The sequence below is a fragment of the Salmo salar genome, chromosome 16 (genome assembly GCF_965601325.2).
Source record: "Salmo salar chromosome 16, fSalSal1, whole genome shotgun sequence".
Lineage (NCBI taxonomy): Eukaryota > Metazoa > Chordata > Actinopteri > Salmoniformes > Salmonidae > Salmo > Salmo salar.
In genome coordinates, this window is record NC_138306.1 from 20,603,617 (window position 1) to 20,620,994 (window position 17,378).

General features: G+C 44.5%; 1 non-coding gene across 1 annotated transcript; it reads left to right on the forward strand.

The window, feature by feature from the left end:
* The first annotated feature begins 589 nt into the window (after positions 1 to 589).
* LOC106573390 (1-aminocyclopropane-1-carboxylate synthase-like protein 1) lies at positions 590 to 14,522 on the forward strand. The gene is made up of 15 exons (XR_014381035.1): positions 590 to 1,542; positions 1,720 to 1,777; positions 4,369 to 4,439; positions 4,650 to 4,692; positions 6,151 to 6,217; positions 6,413 to 6,508; positions 7,869 to 7,897; positions 8,166 to 8,226; positions 8,336 to 8,433; positions 8,823 to 8,912; positions 8,976 to 9,021; positions 10,425 to 10,552; positions 10,637 to 10,781; positions 11,953 to 12,092; positions 12,251 to 14,522. It is a non-coding gene; the product is annotated as a 1-aminocyclopropane-1-carboxylate synthase-like protein 1 (transcript).
* Positions 14,523 to 17,378: the final 2,856 nt, after the last annotated feature.

The window sequence follows — 17,378 nt, forward strand, 5'->3', positions numbered from 1 at the left end:
TGCTGAGTAGAGTGTTGGAGGCTATTTTGTAAATGACATCGCCGAAGTCAAGGATCGGTAGGATAGTCAGTTTTACAAGGGAATGTTTGGCAGCATGAGTGAAGGAAGCTTTGTTGCGAAATAGGAAGCCGATTAGATTTAATTTTGGATTGGAGATGCTTAATGTGAGTCTGGAAGGAGAGTTTACAGTCTTAACAAGTCACCTAGGTATTTGTAGTTGTCCACATATTCTAAGTCAGAATCGTCCAGAGTAGTGATGCTAGACGGGCGGGCAGCGATCGGTTGAAGAGCATGCATTTAGTTTTACTTGCATCTAAGAGCAGTTGGAGGCCACGGAAGGAGTGTTGTATGGCATTGAAGCTCGTCTGGAGATTTGTTAACACAGTGTCCAAAGAAGGGCCAGAAGTATACAGAATGGTGTTGTCTGTATAGAGGTGGATCAGAGAATCACCAGCAGCAAGAGCGACATCATTGATGTATACAGAGAAAAGAGTCGGCCTGAGAATTGAACCCTGTGGCACCCCCATAGAGACTGCCAGAGGTCCGGACAACAGGCCCTCCGATTTGACACACTGAACTCTATCTGAGAAGTAGTTGGTAAACCAGGCGAGGCAGTCATTTGAGAAACCAAGGCTGTTGAGTCTGCCGATAAGAATGCGGTGATTGACAAGAGTTTGAAAGCCTTGGCCAGGTCGATGAAGACGGCTGCACAGTATTGTCTTTTATCGATGACGGTTATGATATCATTTAGGATCTTGAGCGTGGCTGAGGTGCACCTATGACCAGCTCGGAAACCAGATTGCATAGCGGAGAAGGTACGGTGGGATTCGAAATGGTTGGTGATCTGTTTTGTTAACTTGGCTTTCGAAGACTTTTAAAAGGCAGGGTAGGATAGCTATAGGTCTGTAACAGTTTGGGTCTAGAGTGTCTCCCGCTTTGAAGAGGGGGATGACCGCGGCATCATTCCAATCTTTAGGGATGTACGAAAGAGAGGTTGAACAGGCTAGTAATAGGGGTTGCAACAATTGCGGCGGATCATTTTAGAAAGAGAGGGTCCAGATTGTCTAGCCCAGCTGATTTGTAGGGGTCCAGATTTTGCAGCTCTTTCAGAACATCAGCTATGTGAATTTGGGTGAAGGAGTTATGGGGGAGGCTTGGGCAAGTTGCTGTGGGGGGTGCGGAGCTGACCGTGGTGGGGTAGCCAGGTGGAAAGCATGGCCAGCCATAGAAAAATGCTTATTGAAATTCTCGATTATCGTAGATTTATCGGTGGTGACAGTGTTTCCTAGCCTCAGTGCAGTGGGCAGCTGGGAGGAGGGGTTCTTATTGTCCATGGACTTTACAGCCCCACCACCATCCATTCCAGCCCGTGGCCCGTCTTAACCCGAGAGCATGCTGGCCACACTGAGTGGTGCAAAGACCTCTGGCCACAGTGTGTACCTGTTTTGCCGTGGCAACTCCATCAGACCGCATCAGGGCATTCTGCAGGAGGGCTACACCCAGTACCACGCTGACAAATACCACTATACTGACAACCCCAACGTGAGTCTCCAACACTGCTGCTGCTCCCCATGTTGAGCGGAGTTGTTTCAGAACTGTGTTTGGTCTCATACCACTTGTCATGTCACTTTGTGTAAAATGTATCTGTAAAAAGTCCTAGACAAAACAATTGATAGATTAGTTGAGAGATTGATCGATTTTTGTGTCTCTCGTCTCCAGGGCATAATCAATATGGGCACCAGTGAGAACAAGCTGCTATGATCTGCTTCACAAACGGGTGAGAGAGGTGTCACGGTTCCACCTGTCACCAGAGGGCAGCAGAGACTGTCCTAGAGACATTAACGACACTCGGGTGTGTCCAATTTACTCTTTGTGATTTTCCTGTTAAAAGAGCTGTGTTTTCTGTTGTCTTTTGCTGAAGCTTTTATTGTTTACCCTGTGCGTGACTTTGAAACTTAATGTTTGTTGTTTTTTCAAGTATACTGTGATCCTGCGGCTACCGTTTCTCAGTAAAGAATTATGTTTATCCTCAACCACTGATTCCTCGTCTGGTCTCTTCTCTGTCCAACCTTACCACATCACAGCAAGCTTCTGCCCCAGCATGGAACCAGCAGAGATCACCCAGATCAAGAATGTTGTAACCCACCAAGGGGCACTGCTGGGGCGACAGCAAGAACAACTCTCCAAGTTGTTCCAAGTTTCATTGCCCAGTGCTACAGGCGTCGCCGTAGTTCCTCCAGGGAACCTGCACCGGGAACCCAAGATCCCAGCCCCCGAGCAGTATGACGGCCACCCGGGAGGATGCAAGGGGTTCTTCACTCAGTGTTCTCTGGTGTTCGAGCTACAGTCCTCCTCGTTCCACACCGATCGGTCCATGATTGCCGACATCATCTCTCTACTCTCGGGCAAAGCCCAGGCGTGGGAAATGGTGGTGTGGAAACAGCAGCCACCATCCTGCTACTCCATATTAGCCTTCATTGCCGAGCTGCGACGAGTCTTCGACCACCCAGTCGACGGACGAGAAGCGGCCAGCCGACTGTTCAACATCCATCAAGGGGCCAGACCTGTGGCTGACCAAGTACATTCTACCGCAGGTTGGGGTGAACCACTCAGACTCTTAGTTTTCTTTTGATCATTGCTCCCGAGAACCCCCTTATCCTAGGGTACCTCTGGCTAGCACTACATAACCCACTATTCTCCTGGTCCACGGGACACCTACTAGACTGGGGTAAGGACTGCCAGACTAAATGTCTTAAGACCCCCACCAAGAGCCTTGCCGTGTCCTCCTGCATCCATTGAAGACCAAGATTTCTCCGCTCTCCTTCCCGAATACTTCGACCTCCGGGAGGCCTTTAGTAAGAGGCAAGCCGTCACCCTCCCCCCATCGTCCATATGACTGTGCCATAGAACTCCTACCTGGCTCCACACCTCCCCGGGGCTGTCTGTACTCCCTCTCGACCCCTGAAGCAGCATGGACAATTACATCCCGGAGTCGCTGGAGGCAGGTTTCATTCACCCCTCTTACATCCCCAGCTGGTGCAGGTGTCTTCTTTTTGGGTAAGAAGGATGGAGGCCTGTGTCCTTGCATCGATTACAGATGGCTGAACCAGATTATGATCAATAATCGTTAACCCTACCCCTGATGTCCACCGCCTTGGAGTTGGCCCAAGGGGCCAAATTCTTCACCAAACTGGACCTCCGCAACGCTTACAATCTGGTGAGAATCAGGGAGGGAGATGAGTGGAAAACTGCCTTTAACACCCCTAGGGGTCACTATGAGTATTTAGTTATGCTCTTCGGATTATCGAACTCACCGTCAGTCTTTCAAGCATTGGTCAATGACACTCTTAGGGACATGTTGAATTGGTTTGTTTTTGTTTACCTCGACGACATCCTGATCTTCTCCAAAACCCTTCCAGAACACATACTGCATGTCCGCCAAGTCCTGAGACGCCTCCTGCAGAGCCAACTATATATCAAGATAGAGAAGTGTGAGTTCCACGTATCCCAAGTTTCCTTCCTGGGTCACATTATCTCTACCGCAGGCATCCAAATGGACCCCGTAAAGATTGAGGCGGTCGCCGACTGGCCCCGTCCGACCTCACTCAAGTAGGTCCAGTGGTTCCTCGCGTTTGCCAATTTTTACAGCCGTTTTTATACTCAACTTTGGTGCTGTGGCAGAACCTCTCACGGTCCTACCCTGCAAGTCTCAGACCCGTTTTTGCTGGACCCCCGAGGCTAACAGGGCATTCATGGAGCTCAAGGTACGTTTCAACTCTGGACCCATCTTCGTTCATGCTGATCCTACCATTTTCTTGTTTATTGTATTTACTTACGGATAGCCAGGGGCATACTCCAACACTCAGACATCATTTACAAATGAAGCATTTGTGTTTAGTGAGTCTGTCAGATCAGAGGCAGTAGAGATGCCAGGGGGGTTCTCTTGAGAAGTGTGTGAATTGGACCATCTTCCTGTCCTGCTAAGCATTCAAAATGGAACTAGTACTTTTGGGTGTCAGGGAAAATGTATGGAGTAAAAAGTACATTATTTTCTTTAGTAATGTAGTAAAGTAAAAGTTGTCCAAAATATGAACATTAAAATACAGATACCCCAAAAAACTACTGAAGTAGTACTTAGGTATTTTTACTTAAGTACTTTACACCACTGCTTATCACTGACTTTGTCAATCAGAATAAACCATTTATTCTATGGTGTTGACCAGCAAGTGAGATGCCCATTAGAGATGTGGTTCTGTACTTACCGTAACTATATTTAATCTGTGGCCCTGTGCATGACACTCCTATTAAATGTAACCGTTCTCTCTCTGTCCAGAAAACGAATCCCTTTTGTGTCCCTCACTGCCACAGATGACCCAGCCTGACATGAAACATGTCGACCCAGCTTTGCTGTAGTATCCTGACTGGAAAGGCCACCACTTGTAAGAAATCTCCTTGTATAGGACTCCATATGTCATGTGTTATTTGAAAAGGATGGTTATGGTACATGTATTCATTAGAGACATTTAAACTACAATTCGATAACAGGTTTATTACACAGAAGGAAGATGTTTATTAGAGCAGCGATTAGGATGATGGTGATGGTAATAATGGTGGTGTTGATGATGACGACGACGATATCCGATCTGTAGTCTGAGAGAAGAGGTGTCCAGGTTCTTGCCTCACTTCTCCTTAGTCCATATATTGTATAATGGCTCTAGTCTAGTGTATAATCCTGGCCTTTAAGGAGTGCTGTGATTTCTAGACTACTTCATTATATTATTACTGAATAATAAGTATAGCGACTCATTTGGGCTTGTGATACCAGTGGACTCGACTCAATTAATAACTTTCATTTACCAAATTAATGACAGTAAAAGTGCTTAGGCCCACAGAAAATAGATTGTATTCATCAAGGACTGTAGGCTATTAATCTATGGGTATGAATAGTTAAAGACAGTGGTGGCTGCTGATTGGCTGAATACCCGGAGCGCAAGGTGGTTGGGAGTTGTCAACAAAGCAGCATGAAAGAAATATGCGTGCACCAGGGAGAAAGGTCGTCACTAGTTACCACAGCTACAAAGTCGTATAGCCTGCATATTTCTAAAATGTCTCTTATGTCATTTTAAACCTAACCCTAACATTAAGCACACTGCTAACCTTATGCCTAACCCTAACCGTAAAGTAACACCAAAAAGTCCATTTTGACTTTGTGGCTGTGGTAACTAGTGGAAACCAGGGAGAACGCAACAAGCATTCAGATGCTATAAGTGTAAACACGTTATCTAACTGGGAATAGCTAGTTAACATGTCACAAAGCATGATGCGCTAGCCTGGTAAGTTAGTTAACCCCCTAGAGTCGATGCCCGCGGAAATCGAATTAGCATAATACATCAATTCCCATAAAAACTGTCTAAGATATCAGGTTTTTTGCATGGGTTGCATCTCAATCCACCACATCCGCCGATGTCGGCCTTCTGCATCTGCAGTGGAGCTACAGCGGTGTTTGTCAGACCAGGGAATGTCCCGAAAATCGGTCGGTTTGGTCTACAAACTATTATGACCCCTATATGGACTCTCGCGAACACAAAAACGTTGGTTGTTTTGCTCTAGGACTCCCACAATCCTCACAAGACTCTTCTGAAGGTATTTTTAAAATGTATTTTACCTTTATTTAACTAGGCAAGTTAGTTAAGAACAAATTCTTATTTTTAATGACGGCCTAGGAACAGTGGGTTAACTGCCTTGTTCAGGGGCAGAACGTCAGATTTGACCTTGTCAGCTCAGGGATTCGATCTTGCAACCTTTAGGTTACTAGTTCAACGCTCTAACCACTAGGCTAGAGGTAGCCCAGTACCAGTTTAAAAAATGATCTTTCTTATATCTCACTTCAAAACATGATTTGTGAATCTGTTGAGACCGAACAGCTAGCGCGACAGCTAAAATGGCTTTGAAAAAAATATGATTTCAGCTAATAGGGGGGGAAGTATCTAACAAAATAACTACATTATGGCATTCGCTGATCGTAAACTATTTACATACAGTAGACATTCCGGTACATTTGTGGAGAAAATTTGTACTTACTCAACCTTTAAATTATGAAGAATGTTTTTACTCATAAAGCTAGTGTCTTATTTGTGTGTGTGGGTTCAGGTTGTGGTGATGAATGGCTGTGGCTCCCTCTTCTCATCTATAGCCGCAGTGCTTTGTGACCTGCAAGGTTAGTTCAACTCACTTAAAGTACACTCAAATAGTACGTCCAGTTGTTTCACCTATGGATTGCATAATATACTGTAACTGAAACTTTAAATGTCACCCATGCCTTATCATACTGTGAAATACATGGTACTGTATTTAATTAATGGATTTTGAGTTTGTTAGAGAGGTGTACTCAGACTCAGTGTGTGTGTTTTAGATGCAATCCTTATTTCAACGCCATTCTATAGTGGTCACTGAGGATGTGCATCTCTACAGTGGTGTTCGGCTCTTCTATGTTCATCTCGACTGTGAGGTAGGCCTTAATCCTTAACAATATATGGTATACCATATACAGTGCATTCGGGAAAGCTTTTTCCACATTTTGTTACGTTACAGCCTTATTCTAAAATGTATTAAATAAATGTTTTTCCTCATCAATCTACACACAATGCCCTGTAATGACAAAGCGAAAACAGGTTTTTAGACATTTTTGCAAATGTATAAAAAAATAAAACAGAAATTCCCGATTTACAAAAGTATTCGGACCCTCTGCTATGAGACTCGAAATTGAGCTCACGTGTGTCTTGTTTCCATTGATCATCCTTGAGATATTTCTACAACTTGATTTGAGTCCACCTGTGGTAAATTCAATTGATTGGACATGATTTTGAAAGGCACGCCTGTCAATATAAGGTCCCACAGTTGACAGTGCATGTCAGAGCAAAAACCAAGCCATGAGGTCGAAGGAATTGTCCGTAGAGCTCCGAGACAGGATTGTGTTGAGGCACAGATCTGGGGAAGGGTACCAAAACAGTTCTGCAGCATTGAAGGTCCCCAAGAACACAGTGGCCCCCATCATTCTTAAATGGAAGAAGTTTGGAACCACCAAGACTCTTCCTAGAGCTGGCCACCCGGCCAAACTGAGCAATCGGGGGAGAAGGGCCTTGGTCAGGGAGGTGGTCACTCTGACAGAGCTTCCTCTGTGGAGATGGGAGACGCATCCAGAAGGACAACAATCTCTGCAGCACTCCACCAATCAGGCCTTTATTTTAGAGTGGCCAGATGAAAGCCACTCCTCAGTAAAAGGCACATGACAGCCTGCTTGGAGTTTGCCAAATGGCACCTAAAGACTCTCAGACCATGAGAAACAAGATTCTCTGATCTGATTAAACCAAGATGGAACTCTTTGGCCTAAATGTCAAGTGTCACGACTGGAGGAAACCTGGCACCATCCCTACGGTGAAGCATGGTGGTGGCAGCATCATGCTGTGGAGATGTTTTTCAGTGGCAGGGACTAGGAGATTAGTCAGAATCAAGGTAAAGATGAGAGGAGCAAAGTACAGAGAGATCCTTGATGAAAACCTGCTCCAGACCGCTCAGGACTTCAGACATGGGGCGAAGGGTCACCTTCCAATAGGGGAACGACCCTAAGCACACAGCCAAGACAACGCAGGAGTGGCTTCGGGACAAATCTCTGAATGTCCTTGAGTTGCCCAGCCAGATCCCAGACTAGGTCCCGATTTGAACATCGCTGGAGAGACCTGAAAATAGCTGTGCAACAACGCTCCCCATCCAACCTGACAGAGCTTGAGAGGATCTGCAGAGAAGAATGGGGAAAACTCCCCAAATACAGGTGTGCCAAGCTAACCCTAACCCTAACCCTCATACCTAAGATGACTCGAGGCTCTAATCACTGCCAAAGGTGCTTCAACAAAGTACTGAGTAAAGGGCCTGAATACTTATGTAAATGTGATATTTCAGTTTAATTTGTATACACTTTCAAAAATGTCTAAAAAACAGTTTTTACTTTTTCATTATGGGGTACTGTTCGTAGATTGATCGGGGGGGGGGGGTTGACAATTTAATCAATTTTAGAATAAGGTAACAAAATGTGGAAAAAGTCAAGGGGTCTGAATGCACTGTCCCACCCTCGGTTGTATTTGTTGTGTGTGTTTTTAACCTTGTGGCAGTCGGCCTTTCCACCTCACTGTGGAAAGACTGGAGGAAGCTATGGGGAAGGCAACTAGCGAGGTAACCCCCCTACCCCCCCACCCAATCGAAATAGTTATCAATTCATAAATTAAGATAGAGGCACTAGAATCATCATCGGTATAACTGTCCCTTGTTGTGTTCCTGCCAGGGGGTGAATGTCAAGAGTCGTGATCCTGGTGAACCCCCATAACCCCCTGGCTGAGGTCCACTCCCCGTCAGGACTGGCTTCTTGGAGTTTGCCAAGAGGTGATTTTTTCCCCCCCTCACACCACATTTACATATTGTACAATATGTTTTCCCTCAGCGCATAAAACGGCAAGTATCATGACTGTAGTTTTACTGTAAAGTACAACTAAGGGCTGAGGACTCTCCCAAAACCATCTGTTCTAGTTTTAGTGGCGCTCTCAGCATTAACACCCTCTACAGACCTACTACCCATGCACTGAGTTGCAGTAACCATAAACCAGCCCTGTTCTATTACACACTGCTCCCTCAGGCTGCCTACCGATAGTGTTTAAAATGCCTGCTTGCATTGCCTTTGTAATAAAGAACAATAAACATCGTAAAACGGTGCAATACAAATTCATAATACATCGCTTTTCCTCCCTGTTCTCGCCATTCCTTCCCTGTCTCAGGCATGAGTTGCACACCATTGTCAATGAGGTGTACATGCTGACGGTGTTTGAAGAGACAGCCACCTTCCACAGTGTCCTGAGCATGGAGAGGTATGACACACACACACGCAAACCCTTCCTATTGAATGTACATTAACAATGTTGTGCTTGCAGCTTGCTGGAACGACAGAGAACACATGTGATGTGGGGGATCAGCAAGGTTTGAGTCTAAAGTGAGTGTGTATGTGTTTGCCTGCACATGCATACAGTGCATTCGGAAAGTATTCAGACCCCTTGACTTTTTCCACATTCTATTACATTACAGCCTTATTCTAAAATGTATTCAATTGTTTTTTTCCCTCATCAATCTACACACAATACCCCATAATGAAAAATGAATAAAAAACAGAAATATGACGTTTACATAAGTATTCAGATCCTTTACTCAGTACTTTGTTGAAGCCCCTTTGGTAGCGATTACAGCCTCGATTCTTCTTGGGTATGACGCTACAAGCTTGGCACACCTGTATTTGGGGAGTTTCTTCCATTCTTCTCTGCAGACCCTCTTAAGCTTTGTCTGGTTGGATGGGGAGTGTCTTCTTTCCCTCGATCCTGACTAGTCTCCCAGTCCCTGCCGCTGAAAAACATCCCCACAGCATGATGCTGCCACCACCATGCTTTACTGTAGGGATGGTGCCAGGTTTCCTCCTGGCATTCAAGCCAAATAGTTACATTTTGGTTTCATTAGACCAGAGAATCTTGTTTCTCATGGTCAGTCCTTAGGTGCCTTTTGGCTCCAAGCGGGCTGTCATGTGACTTTTACTGAGGAGTGGCTTCCGTCTGGCCACTCTACCATAAAGGCCTGATTGGTGGAGTGCTGCAGAGATGGTTGGTTCTCCCATCTCCACAGAGGAACTCAGGAGCTCTGTCAGAATGACCATCGGGTTCTTGGTCGCCTCCCTGACCAAGGCCCTACTCCCCCGATTGCTCAGTTTAGTTTTCGTGGTTCCAAACTTCTTAAATTTAAGAATGATGGAGGCCACTGTGTTCTAAAGGACCTTCAATGCTGCAGAGGTTTTTTGGTACCCTTCCCTAAATCTGTGGCTCGACACAATTCTGTCTCTGAGCTCTACGGACAATTCCTTCGACCTCATGGATTGGTTTTTGCTCTGCACTTTCAACTGTGGGACCTTAGACAGGTGTGTACCTTTCCAAATTATGTCCAATCAATTGAATTTACCACAGGTGGACTCAAATCAAGTTGTAGAAACATCTCATGGATGATCAATGGAAACAGGATGCACCTGAGCTTAATTTCGAGTCTCATAGCAAAGTGAATACTTATGTAAATAAGGTATTTCTGTTTTTATGTTTAATACATATGCTAAAAATTAGGTATTGTGTGTAGATTGTGAAACATAAATACTTGTATGTATTTTAGAATGAGATGATAACGTAATAAAATGTGGATAAAGTCAAGGGGTCTGAATACTTTCCAAATGCACTGTGTGTGAGTGCATGAGCATACGTGTCTGAATGTGTTTGTACATACATGTTGTTGTGGGGACTATCTGGCCCCCCTCTTAGATTCACCCCTGTCTCATTTGTGTTGTCCTTGTGCAGGACTTTGCGATGGCAGGGTGTGTGTGGGCACTGTGTACTCTGACAACAGGGACTTGGTCGAAGCTCTGGATGTTTCACGGTGTCCCTGATCCAATACAGCATCAGATGGAAAGGCTGCTCCAGGACAGGTGAATGGACACAAACTCACACTAGATGAGAGGACATACTGTATCACCCTGATTAGGGAGTTTAACATACCTGTTTTCTATTGTAGATTGGATCGATGGGATATTTCTTCCAGAGAACAGGCTGAGAATGCTGGCCACTCACAGATTCATGACTGAGGAGCTACAGAGCCTGGGAGTCCACTACCTCCACCGGCCTGCTGGCTTCTACATCTGGGCTGACCTCAGGAAGGTAAGGACACTGACACAGGGTTGGGGTTAGAAGACTCCCCTCTTCTAAGACTCTCCTCCCAACTCCATGATCTCGCCATCACGGTTGACAACTCCATTGTGTCCTCCTCTCAGAGTGCTAAGAGCCTTGGTGTGACCCTGGACAACACCCTGTCGTTCTCCGCTAACATCAAGGTGGTGACCCGATCCTGTAGGTTCATGCTCTACAACATTCGCAGAGTACGAACCTGCCTTACACAGGAAGCGGCGCAGGTCCTAATCCAGGCACTTGTCATCTCCTGTCTGGATTACTGCAACTCGCTGTTGGCGGGGCTCCCTGCCTGTGCCATTAAACCCCTACAACTCATCCAGAACGCCGCAGCCCGTCTGGTGTTCAATCTTCCCAAGTTCTCTCACGTCACCCCGCTCCTCCGCCCACTCCACTGGCTTCCAGTTGAAGCTCGCATCTGCTACAAGACCATGGTGCTTGCCTACGGAGCTGTGAGGGGAACGGCACCTCCGTACCTTCAGGCTCTGATCAGGCCCTACACCCAAACAAGGGCACTGCGTTCATCCACCTCTGGCCTGCTCGCCTCCCTACCTCTGCGGAAGCACAGTTCCCGCTCAGCCCAGTCAAAACTGTTTGCTGCTCTGGCACCCCAATGGATGAACAAGCTCCCTCACGACACCAGGACAGCGGAGTCAATCAACACCTTCCGGAGACACCTGAAACCCCACCTCTTTAAGGAATACCTGGGATAGGATAAATGAATCCTTCTAACCCCCCCCCCCCCCCCAAAAAAAGATATAGATGTACTATTGTAAAGTGGTTGTTCCACTGGATATCATAAGGTGATTGCACCAATTTGTAAGTCGCTCTGGATAAGACCATCTGCTAAATGACGTAAATGTAAATGTAGATGTAGAAGACTGGATAGTGAGGAGCCGCTGTCTTGGTTCTTCCTGACATGGTTCCTCCTCTCTCTCTTTCTTTATCGCTCTCTCTAAATTTAATAGACTTTATTGACATGGCAAGTTAAATTTACTCACATTGTCAAAGTACACATATAACAACAATGGTCGGACTAACAGTAATAAATCAATAATAATAGTAGGCCTAGTAGCAGTGGTAATGATAATAACATTAACAGCAACTACAACATCTCTCTCTCCTTTCTCCCCCTGTCTGTCAGTACCTGCGAGAACCATCGTTTGTGGAGGAGCTGTCTCTGTGGAGGTGTTTACTGAAACACAAGGTGGTGCTGAGCTGTGGCCAAGCATTCCACTGTTCCACTCCTAGCTGGTTCTGCATCGTCTTCACCGACCAACAGCAATACCTGACGCTCGCTACATTCATCAATCAGTTCATCTGTTTTTCTCCTCTCATGACGATAGAGGCAGGAAACAGATATTGCCTATTTTTTATCCTCTCTTTCCACTCCCTTTCTCTGTCCTATCTTCCTTTACTTGCCATCTCTTCATTGTGTTATGTGTGGTTGTTGTAGGCATGCAGAGGATCAGGAATGCCCTGGAGGAGACAGATAAGGCCACATCCACCCCTGACATAGGCACAACCAACGAGGCCACCGAGAAGGAAGGGACAAATATGACATCAAAGAGGGACACAACAGGCTCACACAAAGCTGTGGCTGTCAAGCCAACGCCCTTGCCCAAGAACACCTCATCATCAGAAGAGCCTGGGGAGAAGTATAACCCCGACCCTGATGCCATCCCATTAGCCAATGAAGACTTTGTCTTGCTGGACTGCCAGACGTCCTACCCCACAGGCAGTCTGGACTCCCTGATTGGTGCCCTGAGGCAACAGATCCGCTCCTCTGATTGGCTGGAGGAGAACACTCCTGAACTCTACGGCCGGGCAGGAACCAGAGCTGCTAGATGTGTTCAAAGATCTGCTGGACAGAGCCAGGAAGTAGAGGAAGAGAGGAGTGAAGGGAGGGGGGATCAAAAGGAAAGGAGATAATAAAGGATATCTGTTAGGAGAGGTGGCAGGAAAGGAGACAAATATTCCCCAGTTTGTCCACATCAGGATGTCTTATTTTTTTGTAATAGATACAGTGCATTCGGAAAGTATTCAGACCCCTTGAATTTTTCCACATTTTGTTACATTACAGCCTTATTCTAAAATTGACTACTTTGTTTTGTCCCTCATCAATCTACACACAATACCCCACAATGACAGAGCAAGAACAGTTTTTTAGCCATTTTTTGCAAAGGTATATATATATATATTTTTTTACTGAAATATCACTTTTACATACAGTACCAGTCAAAAGTTTGAACACACCTACTCATTCAAGGGTTTTTATTTATTTTGACTATTTCCTACATTGTAGAATAATAGTGAAGACGTCAAAACTATGAAATAACACATAGGGAATCATGTAGTAACTCAAAGTTAAAAAAAATATATTTGAGATTCTTCAAAATAGCCACCCTTTGCCTTGATGACAGCTTTGCACACGCTTGGCATTCTCTCAACCACCTTCATGAGGAATGCTTTTCCAAAAGTCTTGGAGTTCCCACATATGCTGAGCACTTGTTAGCTGCTTTTCAATTCACTCTGCGGTCCAACTCATCCCAAACCATCTCAATTGGGTTGAGGTCAGGTTATTGTGGATGCCAGGTCATCTGATGCAGCACTCCATCACTCTCCTTGGTCAAATAGCCCTTACACAGCCTGGAGGTGTGTTTTAGGCCATTGTTCTGTTAAAAAACAAATGATAGTCCCACTAAGTGCAAACCAGATGGGATGGCGTATCTCTGCAGAATGCTGTGGTAGCCATGCTGGTTAAGTGTGCCTTGAATTCTAAATAAATCACAGACAGTGTCACCAGCTCCTCCATGCTTCGCGGTGGGAGTCACACATGCAGAGATCATCTGTTCACCTACTCTGCGTCTCACAAAGACACGGTGGTTGGAACCAAACATCTCCAATTTGGACTCATCAGACCAAAGGACAGATTTCCACTGGTCTAATGTCCATTGCTTGTGTTTCTTGGCCCAGGCAAGTCTCTTCTTATTATTTGTGTCCTTTAGTAGTGGTTTCTTTGCAGCAATTTGACCATGAAGGCCTGATTCACGCAGTCTCCTCTGAACAGTTGATGTTGAGATGTGTCTGTTACTTGAACTCTGTGAAGCATTTATTTGGGCTTCAATTTCTGAGACTGGTAACTCTAATGAACTTATCCTCTGCAGCAGAGCTAACTCTGGGTCTTCCTTTCCTGTGATGGTCCTCATGAAAGCCAGATTCATCATGGCGCTTGATGGTTTTTGCGACTGCACATGAAGAAACTTTCAAAGTTCTTCAAATTTTCCGGATTGACGGAAAACCTGTTTTCGCTGTGTTGTTATGGGGTATTGTGTGTAGATTGCTGAGATTTTTTATTTCATCCATTTTAGAATAAGGCTGTAATGTAACAAAATGTGGATCTGAATACTTTCCGAAGGCACTGTAGATTTGTTTGAGAATTTAAAACACAATACAAACATGTGTGGACAATGCATTTAAAATCAGAGGATTACACAAAAAAGTTTGAAAACATATTTCTATCGCTCTGCCATTTCCTGCTTGCTAAAATTCAAATAGTTTGCCTAATATCAGTTTGTGACAAAAGAGATTAATTGTACCATCTAAACCACTGTGAAATATATTTTCAATAACCCAAAATATTGTGTTTTTAGTTTATTGAAGATGGTGTACAAAACCGAAAGTAAAAGATGCAAAAAAGAAACCTCAGAACGGGAAGCATATATAGTTGAAGACGGAAGTTTACATACACCTTAGCCAAATACATTTGAACTCAGTTTTTCACAATTCCTGACATGTAATCCTGGTACAAATTCCCTGTCTTAGGTCAGTTAGGATCACCACTTCACCAAGAATGTGAAATGTCAGAATAATAGTAGAGAATGATTTCAGCTTTTATTTCCTTCATCACATTCCCAGTGGGTCAGAAGTTTACATACACTCAATTAGTATTTGGTAGCATTGCCTTTAAATTGTTTAACTTGGGTCAAATGTTTCGGGTAGCCGTCCACAAGCTTCCCACAATAAGTTGGGTGAATTTTGGCCCATTCCTCCTGACAGAGCTGGTGTAACTGAGTCAGGTTTGTAGTCTTTTTCAGTTCTGCCCACACATTTTCCATAGGATTGAGGCCAGGGCTTTGTGATGGCCACTCCAATACCTTGACTTTGTTGTCCTTAAGCCATTTTGCCACAACTTTGGAAGTATGCTTGGGGTCATTGTCCATTTGGAAGACCCATTTGCGACCAAGCTTTAACTTCCTGACTGATGTCTTGAAATGTTGCTTCAATATATCCACATAATTTTCCATCCTCATGATGCAATCTATGTTGTGAAGTGCCCCAGTCCCTCCTGCAGCAAATAACCCCCACAACATGATGCTGCCACCCCCGTGCTTCACGGTTTGGATGGTGTTCTTCAGCTTGCAAGCCTTCCCCTTATTCCTCCAAACACAACAATGGTCATTATGGCCAAACCGTTCTATTTCTGTTTCATCAGACCAGAGGACATTTCTCCAAAAAGTACAATCTTTGTCCCCATGTGCAGTTGCAAACTGTAGTCTGGCTTTTTTATGGCGGTTTTGGAGCAGTGGCTTCTTCCTTGCTGAGCGGCCTTTCAGGTTATGTCGATATAGGACTCGTTTTACTGTGGATTTTTATACTTTTGTACCTGTTTCCTCCAGCATCTTCACAAGGTCCTTTGCTGTTGTTCTGGGATTGATTTGCACTTTTCGCACCAAAGTACGTTCATCTCTAGGAGACAGAACGCGTCTCCTTCCTGAGCGGTATGACAGCTGCTTGGTCCCATGGTGTTTGTACAGATGAACGTGGTACCTTCAGGCGTTTGTAAATTGCTCCCAAGGATGAACCAGACTTGTGGAGGTCTACAATTTTTTCAGTCTTGGCTGATTCTTTTGATTTTCCTATGATGTCAAGCAAAGAGGCACTGAAAAAAAAGAAAGGAGGACCAAGGCACTCTTCATATAATTGATTAAAATGCCTTTATTAGTATGGCATGTTCAATAGAAACAATGTTTTTTTTTAAATCCGACGCGTTTCAGCTGCATGGCCTTCGTCAGGGAGTACAAAGAAATAATACAATGTTGAAGAGGGAGTGGTTAAAATTGATTGGACACACCTAGTAAGCAATAGTATACACACTTTAAAGTGAAATACTGTAGCTATGTTATCATAAAAATTTAACTCCAAGCTAGAAGTATCAGAACACTTAAAGGTAGTTCTAACCTTAAATATGTCTGGGAGAAGTGTCAAGAATAAGAAAGCAATATATTCCATAGTACACTAGAACACAGCAAAACATGAACAACAAGAGTCTAAACATAGCTGAGGGCAATTGAGCAAAATATCCACTAGATGACAGCAAATGTACCCATCACAACCCTACAGGAAGGGTGAGAAATCCATATCTTAATTTAAACCCGGGTATTTAGTGGCCTGTAGTTTGTAAATCCAAAAACTTTCCATTTGGTTAAACTGTTTAAGACGGTCCCCTTTTCTAATAGAGGCCGGGATATGATCAATACCCATAGCTTGTAGGGAGGCAGGGTTGCCATGGTGTAAGGACTTGTAGTGCCTTGCGATGGGGTAGTCTTCATTGCCTACCCGTATGGCGTACTTGTGTTCCGCTAGGCGATCTTGAAGGCGTCTCTTTGTCCGTCCAATGTAGAACACCTTGCACTGTGGACATTCCAATCTATAGATGACATGAGTGGTTTTGCAGTTAATGACATGCTTGACGAATTACTCCATTTTGGAAGCTGTATCAACAAAATACTTTTTCTGTGCAATATTTCTGCAATGGTTGCACTGGTTACATTTAAAAGAGCCCTTGGGTTTGTGGCCAAGCCAAGTTTTTTGAGAGTCACCCGGAAGATAACTGTGGACTAATTTGTCCTTTAGGGTAGGACATCTCTTAAAGCTTATGACTGGTGGCTCAGGAAAGACTTGGCGTAGTAGCATATCACTTTGGATGATTCCCCAATTATTTTTAATGATTATTTTAATGTTCTCTGCTTCAGTGCTGTATTTTGTAACAAAATACACTCTCTCTGATGCATCACGAGGCACTCCCCTTCGCAACAAGTTCTCTCTGTCAAGTAATCCAGCCCTTATACCTGCATCTTTCAGGACCGGGACGCTGTAGCCCCGATTCAAGAAACGATTCTCCAATTCAGCAGATTTGACACTATAGTCTGTTTCCTGATCGCAAATTCTGCAGACTCTTTGAAATTGGCCATATGGAATATTCTCTTCTAGCCTTTTGGGGTGAAAGCTGTCTGCCCTCAGAATGGTATTCCCATCTGTAGGCTTCCTAAAGATAGATGTGTGCAAACAACCTTTGTCATTTTTACTGATGTCGAGGTCCAAAAAATTTATGTTACCCTTGCTGTACTCCATAGTTAGTTTGATGTTAGGGTTAATGCTGCTAAGGTATTGGTGGAAGGAAATAAGTTAATCTTCTGAGCCGGACCAAAAAAGGCAAACATCATCAATATAGCATCCCCACCATATTATCCGGTCAAAGAAATGGTTATTAGAAGGACCCAAAATGAA